This window comes from Passer montanus, unplaced genomic scaffold (genome assembly GCF_014805655.1).
Source record: "Passer montanus isolate IOZ18808 unplaced genomic scaffold, ASM1480565v1 scaffold60, whole genome shotgun sequence".
Taxonomy (NCBI): Eukaryota; Metazoa; Chordata; class Aves; order Passeriformes; family Passeridae; genus Passer; species Passer montanus.
Genome location: NW_024371038.1, coordinates 32,650 through 55,613, shown reverse-complemented (window position 1 = coordinate 55,613; position 22,964 = coordinate 32,650). Strand labels below are relative to the sequence as shown.

The following is a 22,964-nucleotide window of genomic DNA, read 5'->3' as shown; positions in this document are numbered from 1 at the left end:
CAATGGAAATACGGCAATTTACACCAGAACTATTAGTCAGAATGCAAAAAATAGATCTAAGCCAATGTGTTGGCTCAGTTTTCAAAAGTTGGATCAAGCTAAATTTTTCTCATGTATGCTTTTATTTCTGCCTCGCTGAAGAGAAGGACAATTCTGTGCTCACTCCATAAGGCCTTTATAGAAGGTTCTCAGACTTTTAATGCCATTTATTGTGGTGTTGCAGTCCTTACGACCCAGGTCTCAAACAGAATTAAATTGTACAGCAGCAAACCAGAAAAGCCAAATACAAAGAAACTGATAGAAATTTTGTTAAGATTAGTTTTATTTCTAGAGGTTAGTAAAAATATTGAAAGAAAAGAAAAAGACTAGCAAACATGATTTTTAATTCCTACTCTATAGCAAAACGAAACATTATTTTTAACTGTGAGCTTGAAAAGTTCCCCTAAATAAACATACAATAGCTGCTTTCTTGAGATGGAATTTCTCTAATTTGGTTAAGTGAATAACTAAGTTGTGCATATGGGGTACATATTCAGAGGAAAAAAGCTTTATATAGTAATTTAAAAATAGAAAAGTTAATGTATAAATTCTTAAGTCCCTTTTCTTAATGCTGTAAACATTTTATCAGACATTTTAAAGGGCAGAAAATGTACCCATTAAGCAGTATACATTCAGATCTTAGCAGTGTGAATGTACACAAATAAAAATTTAAGAGGAGAATATAATGGACGCAGCTAAAATGTTGAAAACTGTCTTTCTCAGCATATCTCCATAAGCATAAGTATTTTGAGATACCATTTTCAATTAGCTTTATTTCATAAGTAATATAACAATGGGATAGGCAGAAAAAAACCTCCATGTAATAAATTACTGGTATATGTTATTGCATGAGCAATAGAGCAGAATGTAAAATCAATAAAAATGAAATGTCTTTTTCTCCAAAATATGTGTTACAGAAAATGTAAAAAAACCCCCCAGAACTTGCAAAACCCTGACTCCTCCTTCTCCAAACATATACATAAACTCCATATTTTTGCCATTTTTCTAAATTGAAGCTTAAAGGGGTTTTGTTTTCTTTTAAACTTTAGTGTCTGTGGGAAAAATTTATACACTGCACAGAGTATTCTTTTATGTATATATTTTCTAGCATTGTTATTATTAATAATAATAATACAAAAAAGTGTAGCAGATCAAACCAGAAGGAGCCTTGAATATATTTGCTGGGAATTGCCTCAGGCTAAACACCAGGGACATGAAACAAACTGTTCTTATCACCTTTTTCCAAACACAGCGATTTAAATTTACAATGAAAGTGCCAGCACCAGCTGCACTTTAAGAAAGCACCACATGTCTTGATGAGCTCCAAGAAAATGGAAAAAAGCCCAGTTCAAGTTGGAGGTGTCATCTTCCTCTAGTCAGCTGGGTGACACAAAGCTGAAAGCGATGAAGTGCTAATTAGAGGTTGATGAACAGAATCTCGGAGTGGAAACTTGTCGAAATAGCCTCTACTGAATCATAGCCTTATGAGTCTGCCCTTATCTCCCCATACAAAGCACTGACAGAACCAGAAAAAGGCAGTGTGAATCTAAATATCTATATGGTTAGGTTACACATTTTATCTCTTACCATATGTCCATTTTATCCTGGGAGTTATTTTAAAATTACCTTATTTTTTAGAATGCAGATATGAATTTTCCCTAGTTAGTTCCCTCAGAATGTCTAGACTGTTTTGCAGAAGGAGCAATCAGACCTTTTTTTTTTCCTAAAAAAAAAAGCCTTTTATAACTAATTAGATAAGGGAAAAAAGTCTTCCAATGCAAAGTGATAATGAGCAAATAGCTATTTCTTAATCAGAGATATGAATAAAACCACATGAAAGAAAACAGGAAGAAATGAACATAAATTTAAATAAAGATCATGTTTAGAAGAGGTGTGAGTTAAAAATTGTTCTTCACTAAAAGCAAAGGTGGAGGAAGAGGCTTTAGCTGGCAGGAGTTTGGTGCTTTTTTGTTTTTATATAATATTAATGTTGAATTGACAGCAGTTTTGGTGAGTATCTAGCTCTAATGGAACCAAAAGCAGAAATGTTTAGCAGTGCTGGCAGGCAAGTACAGGCAGGGCGGTGTCACTTGTGGGAGCTGCTGCTCACACAGGAACAGCAGATGCTCCAAGCTGGGCTGGCAGGACACTGGAAGCTAACACTGGTTTGCACAATTGTGTCTCTCCTGCTCTTCCCTCCACCCCACAGAGCCCCATTTCCTCCACCTCATCCGCCCATCCACAGTGTGCTGTCCTCACTGAGCCAGCGCACCCCTCCTGGTCCCACAGCAGCACAGCCAGCTTCAGTGGGAGACAAATACGGGCTGAATGCTAAACGCAGATTCAAAGGTTCGGTTTGATTCCAGATGCCAAATCCAATTAATAAGAATGAAAATGTGAAGGTAGAGAGGAGGGTTGAAACCTTTCCCACACTGATGCAGCAGTGGGATACTGCAGCAACAACTACTCCGTGAATGAGTACACTGTGGTGGAGACACGCCTATTTGGGTCACCAGTTTTCCACCAGAATATCTTACCTGGAAATTTTTACAAGCTTTTTTCAAATTAGACTCCATTGATAGCCAGGAACTAGCTGACTTCATGGAAAATTCCTATTTTGTATTTAGATTAGGATTTTTCTTAACTATGCATAGTAAAATGGTCACTTGGTGAACATTAAGTAGTTTGTGAGATGAAATACTATCAGGACTAAATGTCATCAATTTTGAAACACCTTTCAGCACATATGGTAACACGTCCAGCAAAACTAAGACTACATAGAACGTTGACTACATTTCATTCACAAAAGCCCAACCCCTTGTGCTCTAAATTGTATTCTTGGGAGGCATTATGCATTTCTGTGCAATGCGTGCTAGCTAATATGACGGGGGTTTTAACATAATCTGATTGTACTAAGATATAAAGTACTAAAGTTACGGACCTTTGCTGATATCAACAGAGAAGGAAAGGATGACAGAATCCTCAGAAGTTTAGTCACAACACAAAAAATACAGCATTTGCTCTGAAGAGCGCACAATTTAAGAATAAAAATTCAGGGCTATGATAATTTTATGCAAACAGGGTGTGCTATACAAAATCATACTTTAAATATTTAATACCTTGTGAGCACACACTTACATCTATAATTTCAGTCAGTGTTTTTTCTGTTAGCCTATTGCTTCAGAAACTTAGTTCAGATTAATTGTTGTTAAAAAAAAAAAAAGAATCCATGCTCTTTTGAAAATGTCAACTCCCATTAAACCAGCTCTCCAAAATAATGATGTTCATCTGATTTTTCTCTCTTTGATTAGGCTTGTATAATTCTGTATTATCTTGGTAGCTTTGATGCCAAACAAGATTAAATTGTCATGTACAGTATATTAAATTTATAATCTGAATAAGAAAAATCACTTGTAAAGCACTCAATCAGTATCTAGAGACATAGCTACTAAATTTACATAATTTACACCACTGACGTGCCATTATTTCCTAATTATTTATGGCCAATTATCAATTGCTGGTCAATGCTTGGAATCAGTCACTATAATTATTTCCCTATGGCCTCTTGTTTAGATGCAACAGAGACGTTTTTTTCAAGCTTCAGTATGACACCAACATATACCTTTCCCCTGCAAAGTGATAATATTTTTTGCTGGGATTTTAATTCAGCAGTAATAAAAAATATTTTCATTACAAACTGTACTCTACCATTTGTATTACAAACTTAGAGCAGCATTTTGTACAAAACACTTAGGAGAGGATTCTCCAGAAAAAAACACTAAAAAATGTCAAACCAAACCAAACCAAACAAAAAACAAAACAAAAAAAAAACCACAAAAAAAACCCCAAACAAACAAAAAAAACCCCCCCAAAAAAAAAAAAAAAAAACAAACCAAAAATCCCCCCACATCAAAACTGACATAGTGGCAGAATCTTATTAACAGTAATGTGATCATATTGTCTATCCTGTTCTCTTTTATTTTTTTATTCAGCACATTTTCATCTTTCTCCTTTTGTAATTTGTTAAAATGGATGAAATAATAGCTGATTTCTGCCCTCATATCTAGATTTCACTTCTACACAAATCAGTCCTAAAGCATGCAAACAAAAATCTGCATTTGAATTCCTAATGATTCCTCCTATTGTCTCATTGCTGCTACAACCTGTCAATCACTGCTGAAAAGTGCTAATCACTCCCAGAAATCCCAGTCTCAGAGACAAAAGTACCAGTCACCACAAAAATAATACCAATTGGTCATGGGTGGAAGGCAAATCTCACTAGGGATCTAAGTGCACAATGGAGTTTATTAAGTTCATTTTGCTATAGTCTAGCTCTGCTTGCTAGTAGCATCCGACGGTTTCAGACTTTAATTTCAAAGTCAACTAAAATCCAGTAAAGTAACTTATATTCATTAGGTAGGCTTTAACTGAACTGCTGTGAAATCTCTTGGCTGCAAGGGCTTTTAGTAGAAGTGGCAGCTTTCATTTTCAATTTAAGGAAAATAGATCTAGTTGGATGTTAGGTACTTCTTTCTTAATCAGTTTGATTTTTACAGGCACTTAGTTCTTTCCAAAGTTGTTTCTTTAACTAATTGTATACATCTTTGGCTAATACTGCACATGAAAGAATACCTTGCAGTTAATACTCTGTACCTGATCAATTCCCCTGTTACAACATTCAGCTTTAGTAGAAAGAAGGAGTAAGAACGAATATATACAATGCATTATAAAGAACTATTGCCTCAGGTTACAGAAATTGCATTTTCTCTTAGAAAGGGGAAGGTGGCTAATGCAGTAGTCTTGACATCTAAACTGCTGTATCCTAAAATCCACATTTTTTTAAGCCTCAGTGCAGATTGCACTGTTTGCATTTAAAACTATAAACACAGACTGTGTTTTCCTGTTACATCAACTAAATACTGAAGTATGTTTGATCTTAATAAACTATAATTAAGCAATATACAGTAATTACCTTTTAGAAATCCCTATAGTGATTATTACCTCTGGAGTTGACTAGAGGAGACTAAGAATGTGCAATAATTGAGTTTTGTTGGTTATATGAATTCTACTTCCTTTTCCTTAGAGAAGCAAAACATTTTAAATGGGCAAAACTTCTTCAATGAGTATGGTTCATCTGGCTTCAGGCAGAGACTACTGCAATCATTAAACTTTACCAAAGTTGCTGTTGAGTTAAATTTATCAATTTTATTGCAGTGGAAGGACTACCCCTAAAAAAATGATAATATTTACATTGAAATAGGTTTGCAGAGAGGCATAATTTGTATATGGCTTTAGGCAATGTGTGCCTGCCTGCTTGGGATAGTTGGATTTCAGCAGTTACAGCATGCAATTCTGAACACTTCTTGCTTCAAAAGGAACCCACAGTTGCCAGCCTTAGAGTACTGCCACTACACACTCAGTGCCCATACTGCTGGTAAAGCAACTTTTTAAACTCCAAATACAACACGGGAAAAACTTTTTTTTTGTTTTGTTTTGTTTTTGTTTTTTTTCCCTTTTAAAACAGTATTTGTAGTTTAGGTGATTTTCTATTACAGTTAGAATAAATAGCAAGCCTCAGCAGAAAAGCAGGGTTGGCAAAGCAGTATATAACTCCAAAACACAGGTTCATTAATATAATTCTCTCATGATTACAGTGTCTATTATTTTGGATTTCTGATCTTGATATAAATAATAATGCAATTCAAGTGACTGCACACATGGTGATCCAGGAAGGGAAGCAAGCTTGCACTTCAGATATACTTACTTTGTGATACAAGCCACTCTAGGCACATTAATTCAGAAGTACATTAATCCACAGTGCCACCTAGCCACCTGTGTACATTTCGTTTAAATGTGACAAAAAGAAAAGCCTTCTAAACTGTAAAAACTGTTAACCCTCTCCCCTTCCCCTCCCCTCCAGTTACAGGATGTAGATGGAGTAGAATAATAATAATAAAAAAAAATAGTCCGATGTGTTTATAGCAACTGTTACTGACCTAAAGGAAACCTGCAAATCTTTGCTACAGCTCTGTGTTACACTGTTATTACTCCAAACAACATAAACTGGGATATTAGCTTCACTGAATTAAAATGAAGCGTTCTATAAACACCTGCTTTGTTGCACAAAACTTGTTTCACTGAAACATGGAACCTCTTCCCTTCTCTTTTGCTTCTTTTCAGCTCTAACCTTAGAACTGAATTAGATTTTACATTATGTTTATGTTGCAAGAATGTTTTAAAGCTTCAGCAAGTATCTAATTTATTTTAGGTCTTATTACTGTAAAAATAATAAAGTCAGGCTAGCAGATATTAAAATACATCCTCTAAATATACATCTAATAGATATTCTCAACCAGCAATATTCCCACAGCAATTTTAACACACACCATGAGTACACCAAGCCTCTTTGACAGAATGCTCAAAGCACCATGTAGTTCCCAGCTCAAGGTGTGACAGAAATGAGTTGCTTTTAAAACTTTCTCCTCCTTTGACAGAAACCACACAATATTCCCTGACTACCTTTTACAATTTGCATAGGAAAGGAAAGATGGTACGGGAATTGAAATGTCCCGAACAGCTCTGCAAAGGAAAGCCTGAGGCTGGGATCTGCCTCACCCAGGGAAGCAAGGAACTTGTTCCTCCACAGCATTTGAACCTCTTTCAGGCAGGACAGAGTTGTGTTGGCCACTGCCCCACAGAGCACAACTGAGAGTGTACCACAGGGCACCAAAGGTATGCTCAGAAGCCCTCCCAAACACGCTGGGTTTTAGGAGACAAGCCAAAAACTTTCCCTGTGCAGGCAAGTTGACCCAGGAACTGTCCTCGTCTTAATTCTTTCCAGCTCCCTGGCCATCACATTTTGCCTGGTCCACCAGGGTAAAGAAGGGCCAGTAGGCCAGTCTGCTCAGAGAGTAATTCTAAATATTACCCTGTATGCATTTATTTAGACCTCTGCATAATGGTGGCACAGAGAGAAAGCATAGGGTGAAGGAAAAGAGAAAAAAAACAGAGAAGTCTTCAATATATGTTTTCCCACTTCTATACTGAGAATTTTTCACCCTTGTTCAATTTCCTATGAGTAGAACCAGTGATCCAGCCATGCTTTTTGCCCCTTTTAAAGTAAGTAAGCTGATTGAAAAAAAAAAAAAAAAGGGCACTCCTAGTTTATCATAAAAAAGAAAAAAGCCCTAAAGAGCAAGCTACAAAAAAAGAGATGGGTTGTTCCTGACACAGATTAAAATAAATAATTCTTACTTCACAGTTTTCCTGTGCATAAAGTGTCCAGTTTTGAGTTTCCACCCTTGATACCACACCTAGGCTGGTTCCAGGGGACTGCAGACACTGTTTCTTCCACGTCTGGGTTTATTTCTTTATCTATTTATTTATTTACTTTTAATTACTCTTAATATCCTATTTTGAGCATTCTTTTGTTAACCTCTCCTTTCTTAGCACACAGTATATAGGGAAATAAATGCTTATGCACCTCTGCTTAGTTACTTTCTGAACGTTCACTAACAACTTTTCTCTGACAGTATAAATCAGAAGTAATAAATCAAAATAAATGGAATATATTGACAAAAAACAAAAAGACAAATAGAGAGATTTAACTGGTGAGAATTAAAGGACAAAAGCAAGAGGACTTAAAAAACCCCAAAACAAATCATCATTTGAAGGCAACCCTTCAGCCCCACCTACCTCACTCTATCTGGCTGTCTCCTACAGGCTCAACCAATTTAGGGCATGGGATATTTCAAAAGATCCTGCTTGGTTTTGGTGAAAGTAAAAAAAAAAAATTAAAATTCAGGGTTTCTTTTAAAACCTAATCTCACCCTTCCCAGTGGAGTGCCTGTCCTTTCTGTGTAACTTCAATACTGGTTATTTCGTATCACAGTAAATGCAGTGGGCAGGACGATGACTGACACCTGATCCAAGACAATGGGGCAAGGACCCAGGGCCCGGCAGCCTTGTGCTTTGACAGGCTTTTTCTCCTGGTGACTGTTAGCCATTGTTTGATAACTACAGACTTCCCTTCCCACAGACCTTTCTGAACTCTGCTGTCTTTGAACGGCGCACGGAATGGGAAGGAAAGTATTTACCAGCCAGTAATTACAAGCCACCCCTCATGTAAAGGTAAACGGTAATGAGGAATGTGCAAAGAATAGCTAGCACTGTCAAAAGAGAAAAAAAAAAGAGAAAAAGCTTGTAAAATGTAAAGCCATACAAATGCCTTATAGACTTATCCGCAGTAACTGTATCAATTAACCATGCTAAGAGCCCTAACTCAGATGGGCACTGCACACAGCATGTCTGCCAGTGTTTTATTATCAAGTCCATTATGATGAGTTCTTGTCCTAGACAAAAGGAGAACAGAAAAAGAATTCAGGCTGACAAATTAGACTTGAAATCAGTTTCATTTACATAACGACTGGAAGTTCATTAATAACAGAGTTTTAATTATTCATGCTCTTGTTTCACTAGATACAGCAGTTTTCCCCCTGCTGTGCTGGATGTCTGGATTAGGTAAAATGAACCATAGCAAACTGATAGACTGCCCAGATTTCCTAAGTTCTTTGCTGCTTTCAAGGAGAGCACTTGGGGGTGGAAGAGTAGAAGAGAACAGGGGGATGGGAAGAAAGCCTTTCCTTCAGTTAATGTTATAACATGCTAATGAAGGAGATATTTAAAATCTGCTTCGGGTGTAAACTTTGATTTGATGGAAACTCAGTCTCAAAATTCAAACTATAAGAAACAGATGTCAAATTCTGTGTTGATTTGCCAAATTCTAGTTCCTTATTTAGATCAGTAGAATCAATGCTATAAGTTTGTGTTAGGATATCTGGTGTGAGCAGAGAGTCTTATAAGAGAATAGCATTTTAGTCTCTCACAAAGAGTTGTTTAACTTCTACACTAAATCCATTGCAATATTGTAAATTCAGTTTTCTCACATTTCTTCTGTGGGCTTTTGTTTTGTAGGCATTTTCCTCTTGATTAGCTTCATTTTTAATTATAAAATGGAATAAAGAAGGTCAGAAGATAACATATTTTCTACAGAAAAAAATCTAATTGCTAGGATCTTTGTAAAAAAATTAATCAAAATGCAACAATGAATGGACCGCTTTATCTTATAAGGATAAGTTTTTCCCATCACAGCATCTAACAAGTAACTCCCATTGACTTCAACATACCCTGCAGGGAAAGAATAGGATCCGTGGATTTTACATGACTATTTGCTATTCAGTGAAACCTGAGGGCCCTACTCTCCCGCTGCAGGATGCATGTAATACCCATTGAAATCAATGGGAATTACCCTCGTGTCCTGCAGCACAACCAGCCCTCACAGCTACATGTCGTGAACTATGAACACTGGCAGGTGGACAGAGTGGGGGACAGATCTGAAGAATGGTGCTTACTAAAAGATCTAAGTTACACTTTGAGATTCCTTCTCTTTCTTGTAGCCTGTGACTAAGGCATGAGAATACGGGTATTTTCTTTCAAAATACAAAGTTTTCTTAAAACAAACCAGTTAATGGAATTTTAAAAAAAAGTGCAGAAATTAAAGCTAATGGGTGATCTCTTAAGCTTTTACTGTTCAGTGCCTCCTTTTTGATGTAAGAACCAGTAGCATTTTTGCCCACTGTTTCTCAATCCTTGAATGCTCAATAATATAGCTAGGGGAAAAAAAAAAAGATGGAAAAAACCTTAAGAGAACAGAAGAGTAGAGATTCAACAGACATCTGAACCACGTTCACTCTGGTACTCTGTTATGAGTATTCTGTTGCTACTGGTGGGTAAAGAGGAGAGGTGTTTCCATTTGAATTCAGGTACAAGTATACAGCCAAAAAATTTTTGCCAATATGCTGCATCTTCCAATTCTGTTTATTGGTAAGTAGTGTATACATCCATAACAAAGATCATGTCCATAATAAATTTAATGCTTACAAAGGTATTTTAATTTTTTTTGTAATGGAAGCCAATTCTAAACTAAGAGGAACAACACGAAGTTGGATGTCAGTAAATTTAGACTACATTCCAGATATATCACTGTCCTTCATCACATAGCCTACCCTGGGCCAAACCATAAATCCCTCAGTCATTCTGATGGCTAAGGAGTGCATTCATATATAATCATTCACAGGAATTGTTCCGCAGGGCTAGACACAAATCTGTGAGTCACTGTTCACCCCTGTAAATAAGCAGCGCTTAGACTGGCCTCATATTTTCTGTTCCTCTCCCTGGAAATAAGGAGACAGCATTTCCTTGACTGATTGGTTTACTCCATGAATACATTCCTTAGTCAGGTTAGTGATGAACACAGTAAAAATCTGAAATGAAAAGTGCTGCTAGATTCCTGTTTGAGAAGATTTGGTTGATGTGAACAATTTCCTCTCAGTCTGAGAGTGACAACAGGAACATAATAAAGGCCTGAGAGGTGTATGGATGCATTAACCGTGTAATGTGTTTTTGATTGGACTTTATGAGAATAATGTGAGTTTCTTACAGCCAGCTCCAAATTTAGGTTGTTCATAAAGAAACTAGTGCTAACCTGACAGACTTGATAGGGTCTAGTGGAAAAAGAGGTCTGCTTACCACAGAGGTCAAAAAGGACCAAGGTTATTCCAGCCTGCTCTATGAACACATTTCATTTTTATTCTCACCAAGTTCCCAGATATATGATGTCTCTCACATTCCTGTGGGAGATCCTATGTTTCTAACTGTTCTAATCTTTTAGGAAACATACCAGGCAGCTCCCACTGCACAGATGGCATGCAGTGTCTGGCTCAACCAGCAGACTTGGTGCTGTCTCAATGCCTTTTATTGGCAAGAACTGATTGAGTAGCCCTGATTGATACTCTTAGTAGTAGCTGGACAATCTGCCTTGCTATGTTTAATCCACAGACCATGTGGCTGTTGGAAGACACTTTTTTAAACAGCTTTTTAACAATTTACAAGGGCAGCTTTTTTGAGAAATTATCTTTCCTGATTTTAACAAGTTGCTGTCTCTACATATTCTTTGTCTATCACTGGATTTTCTAAAAAAACCCCTTCCCTGAAACCCAGTGTGGTTTATTTTCAGTTGCTTTCAAGTTTTAGAATATAAAAAGTGCAAAATTCTGGGGAAAATCTCAGTGAAAAAGTGTCACTTAGTGAAAAAATATAGTCATGAAAAAAATATGGACACACATTTCACCTCCTTGTCATTGACAAACCACACTGCTGAAAAACTTAACAAGATAGAAGCTTTAAACAACACACTAAGGCAAATTAAACAGACTGAAGGACTCTCAGTTTGTTATTCTGGCCCACATTTTCAGATATTCTAGATTCAAACCTAGCCAAGACTTGACTGTCTAGCTTACAAATAGAGCCCTTAATTTTTGCATAAAGAAATAAAGATTAAAATTACCTTTCTTTGATCTCTTCTTTTTGAGAGAAGTGACCTACAGCGCACATTTTTGAACTTGTCAAACCTAATAACTGTCTTGGATCCATCAGAAACTCAATGCCATTTGGCCCACTGCATGGTATGTGATGCTGTGAACATACATTTTTTTCCACAGCTAGAAGAATCATGTACTGCTTCTTCCTTAAGGAGGATACTTAGGTAAAGGGGAAGAGACAAAAGAGAGCTGCTTTTCAGATCTAACCCTTGTTATTTCCATTTACCACATTCTACCTGTTCTCACCAGGTAATTTCCAATTATTCACAAGTTTCCCTTTAGCCTTAATAAGGAAATCTTCAAGTCAGGTTAGTGCAGAAGATTAAGACTGTATTAAGATGAAGTCTGAAATGTTCTGCTACCAATTAGCAGTCTAGTATTTCTGTAAGCCTTGAATTTTTGATGCGATCAATGACACCAAGTGGAGCCATCTTCTGTGGAGTGGTTATTAAAGATATAAAAATCAATACAAAGATGATACTTGGAAATCCATATCACAAGATAATGAATCGCCATGAGAGCAGCTAAGAAGGAATGTCAGCAAACCAAACAGAAGGTTTGTGCATAACAAATTATTTGATGCCAGTAGAGTTTAAGCTAAATTTTGCATGAGACAGAAGTCTTCAGGCAACACTTATGATACATTTGCATGGCAAGGTTTTAATGAGATGAAGACACAAGACCAACCACGCACAGGGCTTTTTGTGCACTAAAGAGAGACGGAGGGAGAGAGAGATGACTGAGACATATGGGATTAGGACAATAATGCTATAATTTGACTTTAATGACAAAACAACATCAAAAACTTTCTCTTTCAGTAATCCTTATTCAATTTCTTTTAAATGAAACATTATTTGCCTGCACCTTAAATGCTGATTGTTATTGGAGTTGTGTATTGGAGCTTCACAGGATACTCCAAATTTAATTTGAACTAGGGATTGATTTGGTTGGCTTCAAAGCCAGGTTTTCCTTTCCAAAATTGAACTAGTGCATGACTTTGCAAGTTCATTTGGGTTTACTGCCTGACACAATTGTATAAGACTTTACAGCATTTAGGGCACGTTTTGCCCTGCTGATCTCCTGCTCACTCACATGTTCAGACCCACACACAGAACTATTAAAACAAACAGTCCTGCTGCCCCTCCTGCATTTCCCTGGGAAATACATTCCTCACTAAAAGCTAAAGATGCAATTCATATTATATGAGAAACATCATCACTTTAAACTTATAGTATATCAAATAAAAGGTTTTGAGAGCATTTTGCTATCATTAGTTTTCCTCAAACTTTTCCAAAATATGAGAACAGCGTGCTCTTATTTTAGAGATTACTCATTTTTCTGAGGTATGTAAAAAACAAAATGAACTAACATTAACATATGACAAGGTCTTAGGTAATTTGATCTTCTTTCGTTGTGGGACATTTGCCTGCTAATTGCCTATCCTGTCTATTTAAACTGTGAGCTCTTTGTGATACAGCTGCATTACTATGACTGAGTCTAAATCAGGGTCTCTGAACACTAATGGAATTCAAATTACTGATATTAATAAAAATCAGATAATAGTATCCCACAGGAAGTCTAGAAGATCCAGAATGACAACAGGTCCTCTAATGCATCTTAATCTGCTGTAGCTACAAAGCCAATCATACCCTAAAATTTATACAGCTTTACTCCATTTATTTTTTTTTAACAAACCACATATATTCCTTTTTAAAACTCCATATTCCCTTTCAAGCAGTATTTGCTCTTATTCAGTGGGATTAGGGTACTTTGAACACACCTACTGGGTACAACAAATCCTCTGTTTCCTTGTTTTTCCTAGGCACACATAGCTTTCACATTTGCAGGCAGTAAGCAGCAAGTGCTTACAGATAATCATAATCTCAGCACACAATCACAGCTTATTGTGCTTTTAACAGGACACTATATGCAAGCCCGTTATTCTTTGTTAATCAGTAACTCTCTGTTGTTTGACAGCCACTAGATTTTTATTTAACTTTTTAGTGTGCAATTTCTCACCTTCTCTATTTCAAAACTTCTTCTCTATTTCAAATAAAAAGACTAAAAGGCATCAGCAGTTCAGATCCTCACCAGGGTAATATGCATACCTCCAAAGGTTGCATCAATTGAGGATCAGCCCTTTGTCCTGCAAGCAAGAATAACCCTGAAACATTACAGCAACTCTATTGCCGCCTGCTAGAGGCAGCTGGCAAGTTAGTGAAACAGCCATCCAGTTGTATAGCAAAGCTACTTCAAACCTAAATAGACAAATAAAGAGCAGCCATGACATTCTTGTGCAGTTTTCACCAGCTATTGCAGTTTTGACTTAATTTGTTTCCCTGCCTCTTTGCATCTTGAGTCTTTGAAGGCAAATGAACCAGTCGGTGTCATAAAACAAGGAGAACTAGAGCAGCCTTCAGTAATAACAAAAACTAACGGAAAAAGAAGATCTTTTGCAGGCAACATTTCACATGGCTCAAAACGTCGTTGCCGCAGTTTCAATTCTGCAGCCTTGCGATTGTTCTGACACCTCTTTACTGTTCCTTTTAAGTGCAAATGCCTAGGTAGCATCACTATAAATGAAACAGTAGTGTTCACAGATTGCATTCAACGGCTGTTAGAGCTTCGTCTCCTTCATCTGCACAATTTGCATCTATTACAGGCTCAGGAATATAGCTTTTGCTGCTTCTCAGTGGCCTCAGAAGGGGGCACAAGGACCCCCCCGCTAAAGAACGGCAGTGAGGCTGATCTTTGAAGCCCTTCCTAGAGGCAGCCCCTCTGTGGTGCTTACTGAGGGCTGGGAGGAGGGGAAGAGGCTGGTACTGCGAAGGCTTTGAAGGACACCACCATGATGCACTATGCAAGTTCTCTAAATGATCCTGCCTTGTGACACCCACCGCAAAATTAAAGGTGTTTAACAAGAATTGCTAATAAAGATGCAGAGCCCCAGTCCAAGCACAGGCACTCAGGCTTCCTGAACGTGGCTCAGAGGGGTTTTGTACAGTGATTTGTGCAGCAGTCTTTCTCTGGAGTGCAAAAAAGAGGTGGGCAAATACATTTAGTACCTGTGAAATTCACTTTCACAGCATAACAAGGAAAAAGAGCCTATAGAGAAACAACCTCTCTTAATTCTCTAATATGAGTTATGTGCTGAGACTCTTTTAACAAAATTAACCAGTATGGCCTCAATTAAAACCCTGTCTGGAAGCTCAGCAGTGTTTTCATGCAAAGCAAGATGCAATGCAGGAGGTGCTGTGTGTTTCCTTTCAGGCTGCTCAAACCAAGAGAGAACAACCACTCTTAACAAATCAAACATACAAAGTGCAGAAGTTGCCTATATTTTATTTCTGAGAAAATAATAGTTTGATGATTTGACTGCTCTTCTTGGATACATAAAGAAAACTTTGCAGATGAGATTCAGAGACTTTGTCTCTTTCAAGGGAAATGTTTGCAATAATTGACAGGAGTGGCACATTCCAGAAAAGAAAACATTAAAAAATGTGAGTTGTTCAGGGAAGAAACTTATGCTATTTATGTTTAGTACTTGAGCAGACCTAATTTAGGACCTCTAGGTGTGGTACCAATTATAACCAGGCTAGAGGTGATAGCATACTCAATGTGGTTTTATTACTGTTATTATAACTGTGTAATTATTTTTTCACAAGTCCAGCATTTCAACAGAGTCACACTGCAGCATGTGATGCCACTGATGTTCAGGTAGTACACACAATTATTTGTCCTTTCTGTCATGAGACTCCACTATTGCAATATTCACATCAAACGAAAGCAAAAATACGACTTCTATTATTATTGTTACTTTTCTTTGTTGTGTCTCTCAGGAATCAGAAGATAAGCCAAAGCCAGGAGATGGGAATTCATTTTACTAGGCCACCCTGCTGATCAACTAAAACAAAAAGTTACCATATGCTTTATCTCTGTGACAATGCAATGGGATTATATTATTTTATCTTGTTTTACTAGCAAGGCATAATTGTATACAGCCTCTCCATGGAGCACACAAAGAACTGAGACAGGAAATTTGAAAAAAGGAGGTAAGTGTATAGAAATACATTTTTCTTCAATTCTGATCAATAGAATGAAAATCTGAAGAATCACTGACACAACATCTTTCGTATTCTCATTCTTTTTCGAGATAGAGAACATATTTCACGTACAGAATTGAACTATTACAAACGCAGTTGGAGTCTGCATTATCTGTCCTTTGGATCCCAATCATCGGCTTAAAATCTTTGTCTTTGTCATAGTTTTTTCATTTAAAAGAAAAGAATTAGGTAAAATCTCTTCAATGACCATAAGAATTTATAAGCAAATACTCTATTTGCATGTCCAGCTTCTGTAGAATACAAAGTAAACCTATCTTCAAACACATAATAGATACATTTTCCTGAAGACAAATACTTGTTTCATATAATGTTTTGTTCAGTAGTTAGAAAGATGAGATTTTGTCAAATAACCTACAACAAAATCAGTCCTAGGGAAAGCCCTAAGCACTATCCACCTTTCTATTTTAAAATGATATTTTTCTATTACTGCCTTAAACACCTTGCAGTGTGACTTCAGCGTCCCACTATAGTATGCCATCAAGTGTGGTGCTATTATTCTCCTATAACTTCAAACCAGAGACACAGGAGAGCAAATCACAATGCCTCAACCTTCTACACCAGTCAGTGGCTATACAGAATACAGATTTTCATCCACTCTAAACATTCTAGCAATTCATTTCAGCTACATCTATCTAGCACAAAAATAATTTATATAACATACTTGAATCCTCCAAATAAACTTATACAAAGGCACGTTTCTTTCTAGTAAGAGAACAAAAAAGTCTTTAAGATGAAATTACAGCACAATGGTGTTTGTATTCCAAGGAAAGCAAGCAGTATTGTAACTTATATGAAGCTACAAAGCTCAGAAATTCTGCAAGACCTACATTTGCCATTAAACTAGTTGCCCCTGCCCAATGACTTAGAGACTGTCCATCATTACTAGAAAAGAGAAGCTGGGTACAGACAGTACATAGTACACAGTATATGTTTATGCAAATAGATGAATTTCATGGATTTGTATTCCTCTGCATTTCCAGCTAAAACTGGATTTGAAACAAGGTAATTAAATTAGACCACTGGTAGAACTCCAGGAGAAATTAGCTCAACCAGACGGACAAATCCCAATAGAATCAATGATAGCTGGTTGCATCCTTCCAGACTTTGCCTTCCAGAGAGGCAGATACAGAATAAACAGGTGCAAGCAGGAAGATAACCACTTGGCAAAACCTGGATGCCAGAGCACAGTGGCCAGGTAAGTACAACCATCCAAGTAGGAGGGGAGCACTGAAAATGGTTCATCAGGAATGACTTTTCAGGAGGCTTTTCAGCCCCATATGGCACCCTTTTCAGCCCCTTGACACCAAACACTACTGGCCTCTCTCTCAAAAGCAGCATTTTTAAAAAACTTGTCACCGTGGCTGCACAGGCAGTTCCAGGAGTCACCCCACTCATTTCTTCATGCTTCCCACCACTTGGCGCTGGCAAAAATCCCTTTGGCTAGCAAGGCACTGGGACTTTATTTTTTCTTGTGGCTCTATTGTAAAGGGTACAATGTGGATCCTTGTCTCCTTAGGTATAATTAAGTGCTTAAGTGGCAGCATGTCATGCTGCAATTTTGTGATCTGAGCTTGGGTCCTGAGCTAGCCTGAAAGCTCAGAGGGCAGACAGGCAGCACTGCATCGCATAACTGGTGAAAATTGCCAAAGATAACATTAATTCAGGGGATAAATGCACATGAAAAATTTAGAGGGGCCTACCTTCAACTCAACTTCATCAGCAATGCTTTAAGGAAAGGATGAAAGAAAACAGCAAGGAAGAAGCCACCACATTATGCTTGTCACAGCAGCACCTCCATTCAAATAGGTCTCTTACCAAAGATTAGATTTCATTCTGCCCAGCTTCAGGTAAGGTGGTGTCACTGGAGTACTGTCACCTGCAAAAAGAGCACAAAATATTTGTGGATTTAAGATTAAAGCATTAAAAAAGTAAAACATGATACATTTAATCACACCCCTTACCAGAAATGAATCCATATTTATCCAGCAAAAAAAGCAAAGGACAGAATTAACCCAGGAGCTCAGTTTAGTGGCTGACAGCAGGTGAAAAACTGATGAATCTTATGTTGCAGTGGAAGGGCGGTAACAAAAAAAACAAACATACCAAACATCCCAACCAAAACACCAAACCCAAACCAACTAATTTTTAATCTTCAACTATTAGTTATTTGAAGACAGCATTTTTGCCAACTGCCTGTATTGATCATTAAAATAAAGGAAGGCTTCCACGACCATTAAAACTAAATTTCTTTCTCATCCAGGGAGAAAGTAGTTGCCTTTGGAGACTGAACAAAGACAGGTCTGAATTCTTCCCCTACACTCTATTCTTCTCCAAGCATGGATCCAGAGAGAAAGACAAAGGGGTTATTTTGATTTGCACACCACTGCTTCCTTTCATGCTTTTTTTTCCTTGAAGTGGCATGTGCTCCTTTAAAAGGAGCAGACTCCCAGCTTGCCATGGGACCCCATTGTCTTCTATCTGTGATTGAAATAAATCTCCTGAAATATGTTTGGTTTCTCTTAAATTTCAAAGTGATGGCCAGTACTCAGCTGCAAATGGTTTCAAACTGATCTTAGCCACTAAAGATTAAAACTCCCTCATCACTTGCTGTGAAACAAAACACAGTTAAAACCCTCTCATCATCATCTGGGAAATTCTAGCCAAGCTTTACTTTCAGCTATCCTCATTCAAATCTGGAGACATTCTTTGGAAATCAACACAGAGAATGTTAGACTTCAGGTAATGCAAGCAAGTTCCCACCAGGTTTAGCAAAGTAACTTCATGACTTGGCATTATGCCTAAGCATATATTTCCACAAACTGAAGTGAGAGCGAAGTGTCCCCATCCCTACATAATCTTTGCATCCACCTCCCTCTCTTGCTTTCTCCTTGTTCACTCCTGATATTCAACAAAAACTCCAGACTTATTCTTTGCCAAATGAAGCAGACAAGTGTTTCATTACTTTTTTCTTTTTTTAACTTGTTTATCTTATCACTTGCTCTCCCTCAAATAAGTGATTTGCATGTGTCTTGAAGCCAAGAAATATCTTCTAGTCTTTCATACATTTCTGATCTGATCTAAAATATTTTATTTGGAGAAATGATTATGTAATGGTTATGGGGAAGGAGAGTGTGAAACTGGAGTTACAAATAAGTAAATATTCAAGGAATTCTCCAGGCTGAATTGGCTGTAGAAATTAGGTTTTAAGCTGAGATAGAAGTCATTTAATATTATCAAAGGAAACAAAATTAACAACAGCTTTGCAACAAAACACCAAACTCATAAATAAAAGCTTATTTTGAAAGTGATACCCAGAGTAGTAAAGAAGGAACTGAATCAAGATCACAGCTAAGACAGAGGAGCTCTATTCTTGTATCAGTTTTGATCACTGTGTAGCCTCAAGTAAGAAACTTCTTTAGCATCTAATGAATCAAATTCAGATAGTGATATCATCTTTAAAGAGCTTTGACATCCTCAATCCTAAATTTTATTACTGTGGCATGCCTGGGTCTGTGGCACAGTTTTTAGAAGAAAAAGCTGGTAGTTTCAAGCAAAGAAGCAGCATATGTTCAGTTTAAAATTCAAATGTATTTATAACTGAACACTAATGGCAGTGTCATTTATTCATTTAACAATTTTGCAATAGGACATATGAGGCAAGCCATTTTTAAATGCATCGATTGGTACTGTACAGAGAAAGAGGAGTTAAAAAGTAGCTGAGATTCATCACAAGTTGCAGTATGCCATAAGGTGGTGAATGCTGCCCTCTGGCTCAGGTTGGCAATGGTCACTCCTTTAGAAATGTTCTGTTTTCGGTGTGGGGGAGAAAAGAGGTTGAGGTTCAACAGCTTTCCTTAATACTTTGGTCTGCAATAGTTGTATTAAAAGGCTACATTCTTGAAAAAAATACAATATTAGAAACAAATTTCCTCAAAGGTTAAAGCTTGTAGTTATTTTAAAATTATGTTTTTCAAGTATCTCCAACACAGAAAAAGAGCTACTTTCTTTTATCATCTATCTTGAATGGGCCATATAAAAGAGTCATGTCAGCACTAAACTTACAGGCCCATGGAGGACAGTTTCTTTTACACAGTTTTTTTTTAGTAATTCAAGCATAGATATAACTTATTTCAATGTGTTATTTTAAAGTTTTAGGCAAGATTTATAACAAAGGAAAAGCACAGTACTCTTTATCTGTTCATACAGTGAAGGAAAGCTTAACCCATTTCACTAAAAGATAGTGTGATTGAGATGTGTATGTCTGCAGCTTAATCATAACAGCTTTAGAATTTGCTAAAGATTTTGCTTGCATTTTTCTGCTGTAGATATACCACTGTTTTTTTAAAAGTGATGTGTGAACAGATGTTTAAGAAATAGAAGACAATGATTTTGTTGTGCTCCTTCTAGAAAATGGGGACCATTTTTCCCGTTAAAAGTTACACCTTCCCTTCTACTACCCCCCAGGTCTAGTTAGTTGGAAGTAAGGGGAAACACACCTCACTTATGAAAGTGGGAAACAATTTCTATTACAGAAGGTAGATGTAGGATACTGCTCCATTGCCATACTAAGTGTGCCCACCCCACAAGAGGCCCAGAGCCAGTCTGTCTTACTGGTTGGTCTCTTGCCTGGCAAGTTGATCCTCAGAAAAGGAACGTTAGACCTGATATCCTTCTGAGTGCAAGTTTTATTTTTCAGTTCAGTTTTATTTTCCTACCTCCTCCCACCTAACATTCAGTGCTTGAGGAAGTGTTTGAGGAAGCATGGAATAGAATAAAGGGTCCCCTTCAACATGCAGAACGCAGGTCCCCTTCAACATGCTATTCTGTGATTCTATGAAACCCAGATCCATTGATGCCCTAAGTTTTAGCTTTCATATTTTCCAGATTCTGTATTGTATTAATATATAACACTTCATATAGAGTGTTAGCAAGTTCTCCTCACAGTTTGGTTAGACAAAATAATCGTTTTCCAGCCCAAGAACCACAGACACCATTACAGCTTCAGGCCCAAAAGGTATAAACAACAGGGAATTGAGGAGAGTAAACTGGGAGGATGGGACTTCATAACCTGAAGCTGTAATTGGACAATTAACCAGTTGTTCACAGCAAGTGATGAGGGAGTTTTAATCTTTAGTGGCTAAGATCAGTTTGAAACCATTTGCAGCTGAGTACTGGCCATCACTTTGAACCTGAAGCTATAATTGAACAATTAACCAATATGTAAATGGACCAACACTTATAAAAGTGTGAAAATGTGTGATCTGTTTCTGTTGTCCCTCTTGGGCGTAGCCTTGGCCAGGCTCTTGTACTGCCCAAGTTGTACCCTTTGAAGGCTTTTTTAATAAATTCCTACTTTCTTCCTTTGACACTGTCTAGCCTGTGTTCTAGGTAGCCTCTCAAGGCATCACCATGACTAAGTCCTACAGCTTATCTTTCTACAATATGAGCTAGAAGAGAGACTGGATGCCTTTCTCATAAGATGATAAAATACAGTATTCTGAACACGAGACAGTATTTCTCCTGGGAATATTTAATTTTGGATAAGAAAAAGCACTCTTTTATATCTAACGAGAAAATTTTGTTTTGTCTTGAGGGAGAAATTTCAGGATAGCTTTGGGAACAACCATATCAGAATAAAATTGCAAAGAAAGAAGTTGATAGAGCTTTTTGTACACTCATAGTACACATTGGCATAAAGGTAATTAAAAAACCCCAAACCAAACAACTTTAGCATATTAAAAGAAAAAGGAAACCCTAAGCAAACTTTCAAAGGAAGAATCTTTAGAAATTATGAATGCAATACATGGATTTGAAAGACCCAGGGGAATCAGGTAAGGAGAGCAAAATACACCGGGAAACCTCATAATGTGCTCTCATCTGCACTTAACAGTGAAATTTAGACTCACAAAATTAGTTTTCAGAAATTTTTCCTATAACTATGAGTAAAAACAAGGCAACTTGCAAATCTTCTGGCTCGGGTTTTTATTTCTGAGAAAAGCAAATGTTACATTAATTACATATCCCTGTAAATAAGGAGATATAGAAAAGCTTTTAACATGGACGACACCTCCTTTGCTTATTTATTCAGCAGGGAAATTGTAGAATCAAGTGGAAATTACTGAAAGTGAATCTGAGTCTTTCAGCAATAGAATTAGCTATGTGGGAAAATTAGTTTCCATGTCTTTAGCCACTACCATGGCTTCTGAGAAGGAAAGAACCTGTTTTGAGAAAGGTCACGTAATTAGAACTGATGGAAAGATAGAAAATATTTTTTTTTCAGGTTTTGAAACTTGTTACCATGCTTTGAGCACATAAAAACCTTTTCAAAATCTGCAGAAACAAAATAGTATTAAAGCAGTTGTTTTGATACTCAGTGTAGCTTGCTGGGTATGCTCTACTCTGAGGAGTTTTCACACTGAATTTGGCAGAACATAAGGCTGAGCCTAGGTCATAGATTTCCCAGGCCAGGGCCAAAGCCTACAGAACATAACAGTCTCTAGAGTTTGATGACAATGTTTTGGATGTTATGAAGGCATGTTTGGCCTATATTGCATGTGACAGAGAAGTCACTAGTTCAAGCTTTTCCTCAGTGATGTAGCCAAGAATTCAAGTGACTGGTATTGGCATGGCAGGAGCACTGGTATTTTGGAGGTGCTGTGATCTTGGAAAGATCTCTGCACATGGTGTGAGTTGGCGGAAGTGCTTAAAGGTGTCCTAGGGCAATGCAAGGGGCTTTGGGAACTATCTTCTTGTTTTTTCTCTGCAACAGCATCTATTCTCTTGTTTCTCGCCACAAATTCTGAGAAAATATATCAGTGGGAAAGAGGGATAGAGAAAAGCTGGGAACTTGACAGGGAGCTTGTGACAACACAAGGCCAACAGAGCGGAATGTCCTAATACCTGGAGCTAAATGTGAAACTGCTGCTGAGCCTGCAGAGGTCACATCTTGTGTTAGGTCTGGCTGAGACGGGTAGCACAGCCCTGGCAGAGCTGTGCTTTGCACTGGTAGCTAGAAAATTGTTGATAACATACCAGTGTTCTGGCCACTACTGAGCAGTGCTGGCACAGCATCAGAGCTGTCTCTCCAACATTTCCACCTCACCAGTAAGCTGGGCAGACTCTTGGGAGGGGACACAGCTAGGACAACTGTCTTAAACTGACCAAAGTGATATTCCATACCATATGACATTGGTCATATATATAAGCTCAGATATAAAAGCTAAGAAAAGGAGGAGGAAGGAGGGTCATTTGTTATTTCCATTTGCCTTCCAGAGAAACCATTGCCTGTACTGAAGACCTTCTTTCTGAGAATGTCTGGAGATCACTTGCTGGTGGGAAGTAAGGAATAAAATATTTGGGTTTT

At 37.5% G+C, this 22,964-nt stretch overlaps 1 protein-coding gene across 1 annotated transcript in view; it reads right to left on the bottom strand.

Annotated features, from left to right (window-relative positions):
* The window catches only part of ADGRL2 (adhesion G protein-coupled receptor L2), a 309,215-nt gene extending 291,866 nt beyond the window's left edge, over nt 1-17,349 (bottom strand). The window contains exon 1 of the mRNA XM_039727088.1: nt 17,302-17,349. The gene's annotated coding sequence lies outside the window, so the exon portion shown is untranslated. The remainder of the gene's footprint in view (nt 1-17,301) is intronic.
* Nucleotides 17,350-22,964: the final 5,615 nt, after the last annotated feature.